At 42.9% G+C, this 17,098-nt stretch overlaps 1 pseudogene; it reads right to left on the bottom strand.

The window, feature by feature from the left end:
• LOC111538636 overlaps positions 1-17,098 on the bottom strand; it is an 18,701-nt pseudogene continuing 1,603 nt past the window's right edge.

Genomic DNA, 17,098 nt, shown 5'->3' on the forward strand with positions numbered 1-17,098 from the left:
TCACAGTTGCTTATTCAGGGAGAGCGACTACATTGGTTTTCCTGACAATGTGGCATTGTCTTTTGCTTTCCTTTCCTCTTCCTTCTTCCGGGCAGCGTCCTCCTGCTGTTTCCGGATGATGGCCAGCCGGGCCAGGTCGGCCTTGGTTGCTTTGTCTTCCTGGCCAAGTGCATTTTCATGTAACGCTCTTTTGCCTTCTGCTTCTCAATCTCCTGTCGTTCTCTCCTTGAAAGTTCCTTTGGCCTGTCCAGATCCAGTTGTGTGAGCTTTTTGGTTGTCTATGCCACCCAGTTGGGGTTCTTATTGTCGATGAGCCCTTCCACACCTTTGCGCCTTTGCTGGTAGTCATCTTCATCCTCACTGTCATCTGAGTCTAGAGATTTCTTCTCCTTTTGGGGTCACCTGCAGCTCCATCTCCACCTTCTTTTTGCTCCTCTTCTTCCCTGGCCTTCTGCTTCTCAGCCTGCAGCTGCACATCGATCTCCTCAGGGCTCATACACTGCCTTGCCCGGCCTTTGTGGCCTCCCTTTCTCCCTCCTTTAGGTATCGTGGCTCCGGCGGTGGCAGCTGCGCCTCAAACTGACACCGGAACCGGAATTTTTGTATTTTTAGTAGAGACAGGGTTTCACCATCTTGGTCAGGCTAGTCTTCAACTCCTGACCTCGTGATCCACTCACCTCGGCCTTCCAAAGTGTTGGGATTACAGGTGTGAGCCACTGCGCCCGGCCAGGATTTTTAAAATTTTTTTCAGACAGGGTCTTGCTCTGTTACCCTCACTGCAGACTTGAACTCCTGGGCTAAATGGATCCTCCCCACTCAACCTCCCAAGTAGCTGGGACTACAAACATGTGCCACCACTAACCTGGCTAATTTTTAATTGTTTTTGTAGAGATAGGGTCTGCCTATGTTGCCCAGACTGATCTCAAACTCCTGAGCTCAAGCTATCCTCTGACCTCAGCCTCCCAAAGTGCTGGGATTGTGAACCACTGCATGCAGCCACTTTTGGAATATATATATATATATATTCCATATATATGCATACATATATGCATACCGAGACCAGCTCGATCGTGGAGACCCTAACCCAGTGGCATTAGAGGAATTAAAGACACATACACAGAAATATAGAGTGTGGAGTGGGATCAGGGAGCTGATAGCCTTCAGAGCTGACAGCCCCAAACAGAGTTTGACCCACATATTTATTGACAGCAAGCCAGTGATAAGCATTATTTCTATAGGTTGTAGATTAACTAAAAGTATTCCTTACAGGAACCAAAGGGATGAGCCGAAACAAAGCGATGAGCTCTAGCTAGTTATCTGCAGCAGGAACAGGTCCTTAAGGCACAGATCGCTCATGCTATTGTTTGTGGTTTAGGAACACCTTTAAGTGGTTTTCTGCCCTGGGTGGGCCAGGTGTTCCTTCCCTCATTCCAGTAAACCCACAACCTTCAGCGTGGGCATCATGGCCAACACGAACATTTCACAGTGCTGCAGAGATTTTGTTTATGGCCAGTTTTGGGGCCAGTTTATGGCCAGATTTGGGGGCTTGTTCCCAACATGTCCCCCTTTTTTAGTTTTATAAAGCGATAAAGGTAGTCACAGTGAGCTACTTCTTGCAGGAACTGGGATCTGCATCTGCAGACTATACAAAGATAAACAACACAGATTAAAAGCACAACCATCATTGAAATCACAGAGCATCCAAAAGTGTCTTTATCTTTTTTTTTTTTTTTCTTGAGATGGAGTCTTGCTCTGTCGCCCAGGCTGGAGTGCAGTGGCACGATCTCAGCTCACTGCAAGCTCCGCCTCCTGGGTTCATGCCATTCTCCTGCCTCAGCCTCCTGAGTAGCTTGGACTACAGGTGCTGGCTACCACACCTGGCTAATATTTTGTAGTTTTAGTAGAGATGGGGTTCACCATGTTAGCCAAGGAACACCTGACCTATCTCAAACTAGGTATTGAGATACATCCCATCAATACCTAGTTTATTGAGAGTTTTTAGCATGAAGGGCTGTTGAATTTTGTTGAAGGCCTTTTCTGCATCTATTGAGATAATCATGTGGTTTTTGTCATTGGTTCTGTTTATATGATGGATTACATTTATCGCGTATGTTGAACCAGCCTTGCATCCCAGGGATGAAGCCAACTTGATCGTGGTGGATAAGCTTTTTGATGAGCTGCTGGATTCGGTTTGCCAGTATTTTATTGAGGATTTTGCATTGATGTTCATCAGGGATATTGGTCTAAAATTCTCTTTTTTTGTTGTGTCTCTGCCAGTCTTTGGTATCAGGATGATGTTGGCCTCATAAAATGAGTTAGGGAGGATTCCCTCTTTTTCTATTGATTGGAATAGTTTCAGAAGGAATGGTACCAGCTCCTCTTTGTACCTCTGGTAGAATTTGGCTGTGAATCCATCTAGTCCTGGACTTTTTTTGGTTGGTAGGCTATTAATTATTGCCTCAATTTCAGAACCTGTTACTGGTCTATTCAGGGATTCAACTTCTTCCTGGTTTAGTCTTGGGAGGGTGTATGTGTCCAGGAATTTATCCATTTCTTTTAGATTTTCTAGTTTAATTGCGTAGAGGTGTTTATAGTATTCTCTGATGGTAGTTTGTATTTCTGTGGCATCAGTGGTGATATTCCCTTTATAATTTTTTATTGCATCTACTTGATTCTTCTCTTCTTATTAGTCTTGCTAGCAGCCTATGAATTTTGTTGATCTTTTCAAAAAACCAGCTCCTGGATTCAGTGACATTTTGAAGAGTTTATTGTGTCTCTATCTCCTTAAGTTCTGCTCTGATCTTAGTTATTTCTTACCTTCTGCTAGCTTTTGAATGTGTTTGCTCTTGCTTCTCTAGTTGTTTTAATTGTGATGTTAGGGTGTCAATTTTAGATCTTTCCTGCTTTCTCTTGTGGGCATTTAGTACTATAAATTTCCCTCTACACACTGCTTTAAATGTGTCCCAGAGATTCTGGTATGTTGTGTCTTTGTTCTCATTGGTTTCAAAGAACATCTTTATTTCTGCCTTCATTTTGTTATGTACCCAGTAGTCATTCAGGAGCAGGTTGTTCAGTTTCCAAGTAGTTGAGCGGTTTTGAGTGAGTTTCTTAATCCTGAGTTCTAGTTTGATTGCACTGTGGTCTAAGAGATATTATAATTTCTGTTCTTCTACATTTGCTGAGGAGTGCTTTACTTCCAACTATGTGGTCAATTTTGGAATAAGTGCTATGTGGTGCTGAAAAGAATGTATATTCTGTTGATTTGGGGTGGAGAGTTCTGTAGATGTCTATTAGGTCTGCTTGGTGCAGAGCTGAGTTCAATTCCTGGATATCCTTGTTAACTTTCTGTCTCGTTGATCTGTCTAATGTTGACAGTGGGGTGTTAAAGTCTCCCATTATTATTATGTGGGAGTCTAAATCTCTTTGTAGGTCTCTAAGGACTTGCTTTATGAATCTGGGTGCTCCTGTATTGGGTGCATATATATTTAGGATAGTTAGCTCTTTTTGTTGAATTGATCCCTTTACCATTATGTAATGGCCCTCTTTGTCTCTTTTGATCTTTGTTGGTTTAAATTCTGTTTTATCAGAGACTAGGATTCCAACCCCTGCTTTTTTTTTGTTTTCCATTTGTTTGGTAGATCTTCCTTCATCCCTTTATTTTGAGCCTGTGTGTGTCTCTGCACATGAGATGGGTCTTCTGAATACAGCACACTGATGGGTCTTGACTCTTTATCCAATTTGCCAGTCTGTGTCTTTTAATGGGAGCATTTAGCCCATTTACCTTTAAGGTTAATATTGTTATGTGTGAATTTGATCCTGTCATTATGATGTTAGCTGATTATATTGCTCGTTAGTTGATGCAGTTTCTTCCTAGCATCGATGGTCTTTACAATTTGGCATGTTTTTGCAGTGGCTGGTACTGGTTGTTCCTTTCCATGTTTAGTACTTCCTTCAGGAGCTCTCGTAAGGCAGGCTTGGTGGTGACAAAATCTCTCAGCATTTTTTTGTCTGTAAAGGATTTTATTTCTCCTTCACTTATGAAGCTTAGTTTGGCTGGATATGAAATTCTGGGTTGAAAAATTCTTTTCTTTAAGAATGTTTAATATTGGCCCCCACTCTCTTCTGGCTTGTAGGGTTTCTGCTGATAGATCCACTGTTAGTCTGATGGGCTTCCCTTTGTGGGTAACCCGACCTTTCTCTCTGGCTGCCTTTAACATCTTTTCCTTCATTTCAACTTTGGTGAATCTGATGATTATGTGTCTTGGAGTTGCTCTTCTTGAGGAGTATCTTTGTGGCGTTCTCTGTATTTCCTGAATTTGAATGTTGGCCTGCCTTGCTAGGTTGGGGAAATTCTCCTGGATAATATCCTGAAAAGTGTTTTCCTACTTGGTTCCATTCTCCCTGTCACTTTCAGATACACCAATCAGATGTAGATTTGGTCTTTTCACATAGTCCCATATTTCTTGGAGGCTTTGTTCGTTTCTTTTTACTCTTTTTTCTCTAAACTTCTCTTCTTGCTTCATTTCATTCATTTGATCTTCAATCACTGATATGCTTTCTTCCACTTGATCAAATCGGCTACTGAAGCTTGTGCATGCATCATGTAGTTCTCGTGCCGTGGTTTTCAGCTCCATCAGGTCATTTAAAGACTTCTCTACACTGTTTATTCTAGTTAGCCATTCGTCTTTTTTCAAGGTTTTTAGCTTCTTTGCGATGGGTTCAAACATCCTCCTTTAGCTTGGAGAAGTTTGTTATTACTGATTGTCTGAAGCCTTCTTCTCTCAACTCGTCAAAGTCATTCTCCATCCAGCTTTGTTCCATTGCTGGCAAGGAGATGCATTCCTTTGGAGGAGAAGAGGTGCTCTGGTTTTTAGAATTTTCAGCTTTTCTGCTCTGGTTTCTCCCCATCTTTGTGGTTTTATCTACCTTTGGTCTTTGATGATGGTGATGTACAGATGGGGTTTTGGTGTAGATGTCCTTTCCGTTTGCTAGTTTTCCTTCTAACAGTCAGGACCCTCAGCTGCAGGTCTGTTGGAGTTTGCTGGAGGTCCACTCCAGACCCTGTTTGCCTGGGTATCACACCAGTGGAGGCTGCAGAACAGCAAATATTGCAGAACGGCAGATGTTGCTGCCGGATCCTTCCTCTGGAAGCTTCGTCTGAGAGGGGCACCTGGCCATATGAGGTGTCAGTTGGCCCCTACTGGGAGGTGCCTCCCAGTTAGGCTACTCAGGGGTCAGGGACCCACTTGAGGAGGCAATCTGTCTGTTCTCAGATCTCAAACTCCATGCTGGGAGAACCACTACTCACTTCAAAGCTGTCAGAGAGGGACGTTTAAGTCTGCAGAAGTTTCTGCTGCCTTTTGTTCAGCTGTGCCCTGCCCCCAGAGGTGGAGTCTACAAAGGCAGGCTGGCCTCCTTGAGCTGTTGTGGGCTCCACCCATTTGAGCTTCTGGACACTTTGTTTACCTACTCAAGCCTCAGCAATGGCTGATGCCCCTCCCCCAGCCTCACTGCCACCTTGCAGTTCGATCTCAGACTGCTGTGCTAGCAGTGAGCAAGGCTGCATGGGCATGGGACCCTCTGAGCCAGGTGCAGAATATAATATCCTGGTGTGCTGTTTGCTAAGGCCGCTGGAAAAGCGCAGTATTAGGGTGGGAGTGTCCCAATTTTCCTGGTACCGTCTGTCACGTCTTCCCTTTTCTAGGAAAGGGAATTCCCTGACCCCTTGTGCTTCCTGGGTGAGGTGATGCCCCACCCTGCTCTGTAGGCTGCACCCACTGTCTGACAAGCCCCAGTGAGATGAACCCAGTACCTCAGTTGGAAATGCAGAAATCCCCCGTCTTCTGTGTCCCTCACGCTGGGAGCTGCAGACTGGAGCTGTTCCTATTTGGCCATCTTGGAACATCCCCTCTGTCCTGTGTTTTTGGAGTCTTACAAATAATTCTGAGGAGGAGGGAGGGATGAATAGATGGAGCACAGTGGATTTTTTGTGCAGTGAAAATACTCTGCATGATAATATAATGGTGGATACGTGACATTATACATTTGTCCAAACCCTTCAAATGTGCAACAGTGAAAGTGAATTCTAATGTCAACTACACACCCTCGATAATAGAATGTGGGCTTATCAATTGTAACAAACGTGCTACTCTAGTGGGGGATGTTGATAGTGAAGGAGGTTATGCATGCGCTGAAGGTGATGTATAGGAAATCTCTGTATCTTCTGCTCAGTTTAGCTGTAAACCTATAATGGCTCTCAGGAAAGAAAAATTAAAGATAATGGGGAAAAAATACTGACTGTTAGTTTTCCTTCTAACAGTCAGGACCCTCAGTGGCAGGTCTGTTGGAGTTTGCTGGAGGTCCACTCCAGATGCTGGGATGTGCTGTTTATTATGTGGACATAATATAAGAAATTCTCACGTGTTATCAGTAAACAAAAGGAAACATACTTTCCATTCAAAAGAGAGTTATTCAGTGGACTAGAGACTTCAAAATTTCTTTGTTTTTAGAGGTGGGGCATCTGTGTTGCCTAGGCTGGTGTCCAACTCCTGGACCCCAGCAAACCTCTCGCTTTGGCCTCTCAAAGCTCTGGGATTACAGGAGCTAGCCAAAATACAAAGATGGTGGAGAGATCTACAGTCATTTAAAGGCTTGTCTGGGTCTAGAGGACCTATTCCTTGGATGCCTTTTATGACCTATCTTTGGAGTCATATTCCCTGATTTCTGCAACAACCTGCTGGCCACATAAGTCAGCCCTATCAGTGTGGGAAGGGACTACAGAAGGGTGCAAACACAGCACAGTATGTAGCCATTACTAGGACTATCTTGGACCTCCATGCTTGGGAAATAGAAACAAAGCAGATATAAATCCCTGTCCTCAGAAAGCTCACATTCTTGTAGAGGGAGCTAGACAATAAAAGTAAGCATGATGAATACTTAATATCTAAAAAACACTAATAGAGATGAGGGGGATTAGGACTGTTTGGGGGTCAGTTTGCAATATAAAATAGGATGGTCAGGGTATGGTATGTCTCACTAAGACTTTGAGCAAAGACAGTCTGGTAAGGGAGTGAGCTATGTAGATGTCTAAAGGAAGAGCATTCCAGAATACAGCTAGCACTGAGGTCCTAACACAGGATCATGCCTGGTGTGCTCTAGGAAGAGCAAGAAGCCAGAGTTCCTGGAGAGGACTGAGCAAGGAGGAAGCAGGTCAGGGACAGGAGGAGACAGGACAGCCAAAGGTGGGGAGGATGTTTTGAGGCAGGAAAAGCAGGAAAAGTGTTCAGACAACACTACATAGTTACAAATAATTAAGGAATACCATTAAGATAACTCACAAGTATACTTTGAAAAAATGTGAAGTCCAGGTGAAGTGTGCACCAATATTTTTTAAAAAAGAAAAACTGTGAAGTAATTTAATGCCACACTTTTAGAGCTGGGACTTTTATCTTCATAAACTGCCTCTACTACGTAAAAAGAGAAGTCTAGGCCAGGCGCGGTGGCTAGCTCCTGTAATCCCAGAGCTTTGGGAGGCCAAAGCGAGAGGTTTGCTGGGGTCCAGGAGTTGGACACCAGCCTAGGCAACACAGAGGCCCCACCTCTAAAAACAAAGAAATTTTGAAGTTTCTAGTCCGCTGAATTACTCTCTTTTGAATAGAAAGGATGTTTCCTTTTGTTTACTGATAACACGTGAGAGTTTCTTATATTATGTCCACATAATAAACAGCACATCACAAATATGTACTCCCATTTCACAATACAGTATTTGTGAAAGAATTCACAATGTTAGCATAGGGCATTTTGATAAGCAGAAATTTATCAAATTTCTTTCCAGAGCATAGAACAGTTAGTTATTAGATTAGGGATTTATCAACCTAAGTGCCTACTGCAAGAAAGGTCAAATGTGAATTAACTGTTTCAATTAGTTTCTATGGCCTTGAGGAGTCTTGCCCCAATATAGTAACTGTAATGATTTCAAATAGGATGATCTACATTTCAACCCTAAGAAACTAAAACTTTGTTCTACTGTGAATTATACTTTATTTCACATGCATTTGAACATATTTTATGTCTAATACATACTTCTAAAAATTACATAGTATTATTCTGCCTTAACAGAGAGTTCACCTCCTAAGGAGGCAGTACTGGCAGGCAATTCTTCTGAACAACTTTGAATAAGTGAGCTGTGTTGTGGGGGAAGCCTCTGGCCCCAGATGCCATTTGGATTCCTGTTTCATCAGGGTGACATGGCCTGCAGCTGATTGTGTGATCTGTATCGTCATGTCTCCCTTTTCCAGTGTCCCGGCTTCTACACTCTACCACCAACTGTGGTCTTTGACTGGTAGGAATCCCAAACTATATCAGTTTGTTTGTTTTTGTTTATTTATTTATTTTGAGGTGGAGTCTCACTCTGTCACCCATGCTGGAGTGCAGTGGCACAATCTCGGCTCACTGCAATCTCCGTCTCCCAGGTTCAGGCGATTCTCCTGTCTCAGCCTCCTGAGTAGCTGGGATTACAGATGCACACCACCAAACCTGGGTTTTTTGTTTTTTGTTTTTGTAGAGATGGAGTTTCACCATGTTGGTCAGGCTGGTCTCCAACTCCTGACCTCAAGTGATCCACCCATCTCGGCCTCCTGAAGTGTTGGAATTACAGGTGTGAGCCACCATGCACAGACTATATCAGTTTGCAGTGAGATAAACACAGGAATGAAAATACATGCTTAGTTTTTATAAATACTTGGCAATTTTGTTTTGACTATATTAATATTCAAAATGGGGTATTTTTGATTTTTAAAAAATTCATTTGAATAGCAATTGACTTTTATTGCCATTTACAAAAGCATCAGTCTGTGGCAGATTGGAAATGAAAACTGGTCCTTCAACAACAAACATTTGGGAAACTCTTCTAAATTACAGCCTCAAATTCCTGGGCTCAAGTGATCCTCCCACCTATGCCTCCCAAGTAGCTGGTACTACAGGTGTCTGCCACGTTAAATTAGAGATGGGGGTACAGCTATGTTGCCTAGGCTGGAAGCCTTGTCTTTTTGAATGCCTCTATGCCATTGGCCTCTAACTCTGACTCTGCCTGGTCTTACCTTAACCTTGGTCTCCATTCTTTTCCTGCAATCAGGGCAGCTACATACAGTGACATAATTTGCACTACCTAAAGGTCGATTTTCAGGCCAGGGCTGAAACCCAGCACACCCTCAGTTCCACTCTCCATGCCTCCCCACAGGTCTGTGGCTGCCCCGAGGGAGCTATCTATTTCACAAAATATAGTCTCTGCGTGGGCTAGATTTATGGTAGGTGGCTCAGGGTGGAATGGACGAGCAACAGCAGGAACACGTTTTTGTTAAGATATTCCTATTTGCTACTAAACAGTCCATATAGATTATAGAAATAGATAAGCAAAAGCACACCCACAGTTCCATCACTAGGATACTTTTGATTTCCTGTATCTATTGTTCCACTATTTAACACGAAAAAGGTGATCATTTACTATTTGCCTGCCTCATACCTGCAGGAATACTTTTTAAAAATTATTATTATTTTCCAGATTGGCAATGGATATTTTTCTCTTTTTCTTTTCTTTCTCTTTCTTTTCCTTTTTTCTTTTTTTTCTTTCTCTCTTTCTCTCTTGCTTTCTTTCTCTTTCTTTCTTTCTTCTCTCTCTCCTCTTTTTTTTTTTTAAAGTTAATTTTATTCAGAGTCTTTTGTTGTTGCTGAGACAGGGTCTTGTTCTGTTGCCCAGTGCTGGGGTGCAGTGGCGTGATCTTGGCTCACTGCAACCTCTGTCTCCTGGGTTCAAGCAATTCTCATGCCTCAGCCTCCCATATAACTGGGATTACAGGCGTGCTCCACCATGCCCAGCTAATTTTTTTGTATTTTTAGTAGAGATGGGGCATCTCGCTATGTTGGCCAGGCTGGTCTCCAACTCCTGGTCTCAAGTGATCCATCCACCTCAGCCTCCCAGTGCTAGGATTACAGGTGTGAACCACAATGCCCGGCCATTTTTCTATCTTACTTTTCCTCACTTAATGTTATAAAAAATTATGATGCCAATATAAATCCATATGCAGTCTTCATAGCTTCATATTTCGATGTATAATTATTTAACCAATCTCAATGTAAAATTTAAAAAATTATTTAGAAACTACTTGTTGAGGCCAGGTGTGGTGGCTCACGCCTGCAATCCCAGCACTTTGGGAGGCTGAAATGGGCAGATCACCTGAGGGTCAGTTCAAAACCAACCTGACCAACATGGTGAAACCCTATCTCTACTAAAATATAAAAATTAGCCAGGCATGATGGCGGGTGCCTGTAATCCCAGCTACTCAGGAGGCTGAGATGGGAGAATTACTTGAACCCAAGAGGCGGTGGTTGCAGTGAGCCGAGATCACGCCACTGCACTCTAGCCTGGGCAGCTGAGTGAGACTCTGTCTCAAAACAACAACAACAAAAATTACTTGTTGAAAAGATTAAGCATTCTTTTTGAAAGTGCTCATAACCCCACAATCGTAGCATAACGAATTTGGGTTTCTTTATGCACGTTTTGCCTCATTAAACTCAACATATCCAAAAGCAAATCTACCTCATTTTATCCCCATCCTCCTCCCTGAGTCGTCAGTGGAATGATGCCAGAAACTCTAGGTCTACCCTTTACTTCTTTTCTGTCCCTGCCACTTCCTCATGCCAGCCCTAACATTTCTTACCTCTCTAGTCTAACTGGCCTCCTGGCTTCCAAACTAACTTTCTGCAATCCCATTGTAAGCTGCACCAGCACTACCTTTTTTGGTCTTTTAAATTTTCCCCAAACTACTTCAAATACTTGAAATTTATTCAAGTATTTTTGTTCTTATACAGAAATCTTTTGCTGAGAAGTTTCTAGAGAGGGACCTAGCTGTGAGCTGCTAGTAACCAATACTCCTGTAAAAGAATAAAGAATTATAAGTAAAATTATTATAAGTAAAAGAATTATAAGTAAAAGAATTATTATATAAGTAAAAGAATTATTATAAGTAAAGAATTGTAAGTAAAAGAATAAAGACCTTAGTCCTTGGGATGATCTTGGTGTGGCAGCATAGCATCTACCACAATCCTATCTTAACTCATTTCTTGTCCCCACTCCCCACAGCAATCACATGCAGTTTGTAGAGCATGAAATTCACTTCCTTTTTTTTTCTCCCCAGAAAAAAAGATCTGCATTAGAACACCACACCCTTACTTATCATTTTGTGGATTTTTTTTCAGTCATGTCAAAGATGAGCCCTCCTGTAAACCTTTTCTGAACTCCCTGGGCAGAGGCTCTCCTCTGTACATGCTTCTATAACTTCTCATGTTGTTAACACATCTATAACAAAATTCAGCTCATTTCTATTTATATTCTCAGCATCTACCAGTAAGACCAGCATTTAATTCATACTCATCCAGTTATTTTTGACTGAACATTCATGTACTTTTTGTATTCTGAGACAGAGTCTCGCTCTGTCACCAGGCTGGAGTGCAGTGGTGCAATCTCGGCTCACTGCAACCTCCAACTCCCAGGTTCAAGCGATTCTCCTGCCTCAGCCTCCTGAGTAGCTGGGACTACAGGCATGTGCCACCACACCTGGCTAATTTTTGTATTTTTGTAGAAATGGGGTTTCACCATGTTGGCCAGACTGGTCTCGAACTCCTGACCTCAGGTGATCCTCCTGCCTTGGCCTCCCAAAGTGCTGGGATTACAGTTTGAGCCACCACACCCCAGCCCATGTAATTTTATGTAGTTATATATAATTGCACAGAACTTAAGACCACATTAACTAACCAGCATCCATTCTCCACGTTTTGCATGCTTCATCTCAGTATCTCTTACGTCTAAAATGCTAAAGGTGGCTGGGAACGGTGGCTCATATCTGAAATCCCAGCACTTTGGGAGTCTGAGGAGGGCAGATCACTTGAGGACAGGAGCTCAAGACCAGCCAGGCCAACATGGTGAAACCCCATCTCTACTAAAAGTACAAAAATTAGCCAGGCATGGTGGCACACACCTATAATGCCAACTACTCAGGAGACTAAGTCAGGAGAATCACTCGAACCCGGGAGCCGGAGGCTGCAGTGAGCCAAGATTGCACTACTGCGTTCCAGCCTGAGTGACAGAGCCAAGAGTCTGTCTCTAAATAAATAAATAAAATAAAATGCTAAAGGTGAGGTTGAAGTCACCAGAACCAAACATGCTACCAAGGATGAGGAATTCTTTAACAGTAAAAAATAGGAAATGAAATAATTGAATTCTGAAGCTTTAAGTAGATTAAAAGATTTAGCTGATAGATAACAGTGCCTAAAACAAACTCTAGCCTGCCAGAGTTTGAATCTGGGTTATATCATTTCTACTTTCTCTAACCTTGGGCAATTACTTTTATTTTTTAAGGTGGAGTCTCCCTCTGTTGCTCAGGCTGGAGTACAGTGGCATGATCTCAGCTCACCACAACCTCTGCCTCCCTGGTTCAAGCAATTCTCATGCCTCAGCCTCCTGAGTAGCTGGGACTACAGGCACATGCCACCATACCTGGCTAATGTTTGTATTTTTAGTAGAGATGGGGTTTCACCATGTTGGCCAGGCTGGTCTTGAACTCCTGACCCCATGATTCACCCGCCTTGGCTTCCCAAAGTGCTGGGATTATAGGCGTGAGTCAACGCACCCGGCCACAAAGTTACTTTAAACCAGAGAACTACCCAAGTGCCATTACACTTTTTTTTTTTTTTAAGTGAAAGCAAGTTTATTAAGAAAGTAAACAAATAAAAGAATGGCTACTCCATACACTTCCCTTCTTGTCTCCAATGGTAGAGGGCCTGTTTCAGTCATCAGGTTCCACTACTAAACTCCTTTCATTCTGAGGACAGAAAGTATCTAAAAAAGCATACAAACCATTATCATCTCAATGGATGGGAAAAAAGGGGGGTAGGGATGTGCTATCTTCCATTCATGACAACCCAGAAAACTGGAAGAGGACTACCTTAATCTAATAAAAGGCATTGATCTAGACATCTACATAAAACCAGTAGAGGCCAGGTGAGGTAGCTCACTCCTGTAATCCCAGCACCTTGGGAGGCTAAGATGGACAGATTGCTTGAGCCCAGGAGGTGGGGACCAGCCTGAGCAATATGACAAAACCCTGTCTCTACTAAAACACAAAAATTAGCCAGGTGTGGTGGTGTGCACCTGTAGTCCCAGCTACTCAGGATGCTTAGATGAGATCACTCGAACTGGAGAGGTCGAGGCGGCAGTAAGCCGTGACTGCATCACTGCACTTGAGCCTGGGTGACAGAGCAACACCCTGTTTCAACAAAACAAAACAAAAACACCACCTACTAGCAAAGTCTTGATGGAATATTTAATGCTTTCTTCCTAAAACTGGGAACAGGGCAAGGATGTAAGCCCATGGGAACAGCACGAGACCAAGCAAGTAAGGTACAAGTGAAAGGAAGGAGCAAGTGCAAGGATGTACTCCCACTCAGATGCCCACTCTACGCTTCCACTGCCCTGACAGTGCCTCCTTACATTTTACTATATATCTCACCTTAGTCACAGTCTGCTCTTACCTCTTCTACTCACCAAGGAAGTCCTAAACAGTGGAATAAGGGAAGAACCAACCAACCACCCACTATTGGCAAAGTCTCATAATATAAGTCAACATTTTTAAAGTTGCCTTTCTATAAACTAGTACCAGTTGGAGAAAGAAACCAATTCCATTTAGACTAGCATCCAGAAACCAAAAATGCTCAGGAATTCACAAAAAACTAGCCAGGCATGGGGGCTCACACTTGTAATCCCAGCACTTTGGGAGGCCGATGCGGGTGGATCACCTGAGGTCAGGAGTTCAAGACCAGCCTGGCCAACATGGTGAAACCTCGTCTCTACTGAAAGTAAAAAAAATTAGCCAGGCATGGTGGCAGATGCCTGTAATCCCAGCTATTCAGGACGCTGAGGCAGGAGAATTGCTTGAACCCAGGAATTGGAGGTTGCAGTGAGCTGAGATCGCACCATTGCACTCCAGCCTGGGTCACGGGAGCAAAACTGTATACAAAAACAAAACAATTCAACTTAATTCTAATAATCCCACCAGCTTTTAAAAAAATTGAAACTGACAGGTTTGTTATCGTATTTATATCAACATCTAAAGGACAAAGTAATCTGAAAACAGAACAAAAGAAGACAACTTGACTTCAAGACTTTAAAGCTTAGCAATCTAAGCTTTAAATCAGTATTTATATCGGCATACAGATAAAAAGTGGATCAGTGAAAGAGAATACACTCCAGAAGGCCGGGTGCAGTGGTTCTCACCTGTGAGGCAGGCGGATCACATGAGGCCAAGAGTTCAAGACCGGCCTGGCCAACATGGCCAAACTCTGTCTCTAATAAAAACACAAAAACTAGCCGGGTGTGGTGGCGTACGCCCATAGCCCCAGCTACTTGGGAGGCTGAGGCAGAAGGATCCCTTGAACCCGGGAGGTGGAGGTTGCAGTGAGCCGAGATCGCTTCATGGCACTCCAGCCTGGGCAACAGAGTAAGATTCTGTCTCAAAAAAAAAAAAAAAAAAAAAAAAAAAAAAAAGTGAGAATACACTCTAGAAACAGATGGAGAAAAGAATCTTTCCCACAGTGTTAGAATAACTTGATGGGGGGAGAAACATGAACCTCAAGCCCTACCCTGCATCACATACAAAAACTTGAGATTGATAATAGACCTAAACATAAAAGCTTAAACATTTTATGAGAAAACAATACCACCATAACAATCTGGAGGTAGGCAGATTTATTTAGAAAAAGTCCACTTAAAAATTGATAAATTAAGACTCCAGTGGAAACTTCTGCTCAAAACACTGTAAAAAAAAAAAAAAAAAAAAAAAAAAAAAAAAATCACGAGTCAAGACACACAATGGGGGAAATATTTGCAAAATAACTGACAAGAAATTTTATTCAAAATACAGAGTTCCTATAACTTGGTAATAAAAAACAACCTAATTTTAAAATACACACTCAAAGACATATTAATGGCCAATAAACACATGAGAACATGTTCATTAGTCAGAGAAATGCAGACTGAAACCGCCAGATACCACTACATGGCCAGAAGTCACAATATTGGTGTGCAAATGTTCATAGCAGCTTTACTCACACTTGCCAAAAACTAGAAACCAATAAAATGTTCACTAACAGGAAAACAGATGAACAAATTATAGTATATTCATACAATAGAGTCCTACTCAATAAGGACTGTTGAACTTCAACAATGTTTATGCTGAAAGAATTACAAAGTTCCAGGGAAGGAAAGTAAAAATGAACCCTAGTCTATGATAAAACATTTGAGTGTGGTGTGGTAGGAGACTGCTTAATTGCCTGGGTAGAAGTAAATGAGCTCCTTTTGTCCTGGTAAGGTGTGAGGCGAAGGAGAACCATTTACCAAAATTATAGCTTACATTTGTGTGTATGTATACATATCTTTTAGATGAAGTCTCACTCTGTTGCCCAAGCTGGAGTGCAGTGGCAATCTCAACTCACCGCAACCTCAGCCTCCTGGGAGCCTCCTGGGTTCAAGTGATTCTTCTGCCTCAGCCTCCTGTGTAGCTTGGTCTACACGCATGTGCCACCACTCATGGCTAGTTTTTGTATTTTTAGCAGAGATGGGGTTTCACCATGTTGGCCAGGCTGGTCTTGAACTCCTGACCTCAGGTAATCCACCTACCTTGGCCTCCCAAAGTGTTAGGATTACAGGCGTGAGCCACTGTGCCCGGCCAGATTTATGCATTTCAATTTAAATTTATCTAAAAAGGGCATGTAGTCAGTAGACAGATATGCCTAACTAGAATGGAGTTGTTGAAACTTGTATATAAAGGTTTAGTGTACCATTTTGTTTACTTTGTATGTTTGAAAATTCTCCCTATTAAGACTCCATATTAAGACTTTGTATGCTTGAAAATTCTATCATGACTGTAATCCCTGCACTGTGGGAGGCCGAGGCAGGCAGATCATCTGAGATCGGGAGTTCGAGACCAGCCTGGCCAACATGGTGAAACCCCATCTCTACTAAAAATACAGAAAATTGGCCAGGCATGCCTGTTATCCCAGCTACTTAGGAGGCTATCACTTGAACCCGGGAGGTGTGAGTGAGCCAAGATGGCGCCACTGCACTCCAGCCTGGTGACAGAGCAAGACTCCATCTCAAAAAAAAAAAAAAAAAAAAGGCCAGGCGCGGTGGCTCAAGCCTGTAATCCCAGCACTTTGGGAGGGCGAGACGGGCGGATCACGAGGTCAGGAGATCGAGACCATCCTGGCTAACATGGTGAAACCCCGTCTCTACTAAAAAATACAAAAAACTAGCTGGGCGAGGTGGCGGGCGCCTGTAGTCCCAGCTACTCGGGAGGCTGAGGCAGGAGAATGGCGTAAACCCGGGAGGCGGAGCTTGCAGTGAGCTGAGATCCAGCCACTGCACTCCAGGCTGGGTGACAGAGCGAGACTCTGCCTCAAAAAAAAAAAAAAAAAAAAAAAGCCCTCCATATTGTTTACAAATCTAAAATCTATTGTCCGGGCCCCTAGGCCATATATCCAACAATTTATCAGATATCCCTTGACAAGGGATACCATCTGTTTGATGGTTTTCTTACCATCTTGAAGTCACATACCTCTAGCTTTGTGTTTCTAATTTCACCATAGGGTTCTTTTAAGAATCCAGGAAAACCGGTGGTTATTGCACAAGTCATGATTTTTGTTTTTGAGACAGGGTTTCACTTTTGCTCAGGCTGGACTACAGTGGAATGATCACAGCTCATTAGTCTCAACCTCCTTTTATTTATTGTAGAGACAGGGTCTTGCTATGTTGCTCAGGCTGGCCTCAAACTCCTGGGCTCAAGCAATCCTACCACCTCAGCCTCCCAAACTTTTGGGATTACAGGTGTCCAGCTATGGCGCCGTCCAAAGTTGTTTTGGAGTAAGAATTTGGACACTTGACCAGGCACAGTGGCTCACACCTGTAATTCTAACACTCTGGGAGGCAAAGGTGGGCGTATTGCTTGAGGTCAGGAGTTCAAGACCAGCCTGGCCAACAGGGTAAAGCTTT

Source organism: Piliocolobus tephrosceles, chromosome 5, assembly GCF_002776525.5.
Source record: "Piliocolobus tephrosceles isolate RC106 chromosome 5, ASM277652v3, whole genome shotgun sequence".
Taxonomy (NCBI): domain Eukaryota; kingdom Metazoa; phylum Chordata; class Mammalia; order Primates; family Cercopithecidae; genus Piliocolobus; species Piliocolobus tephrosceles.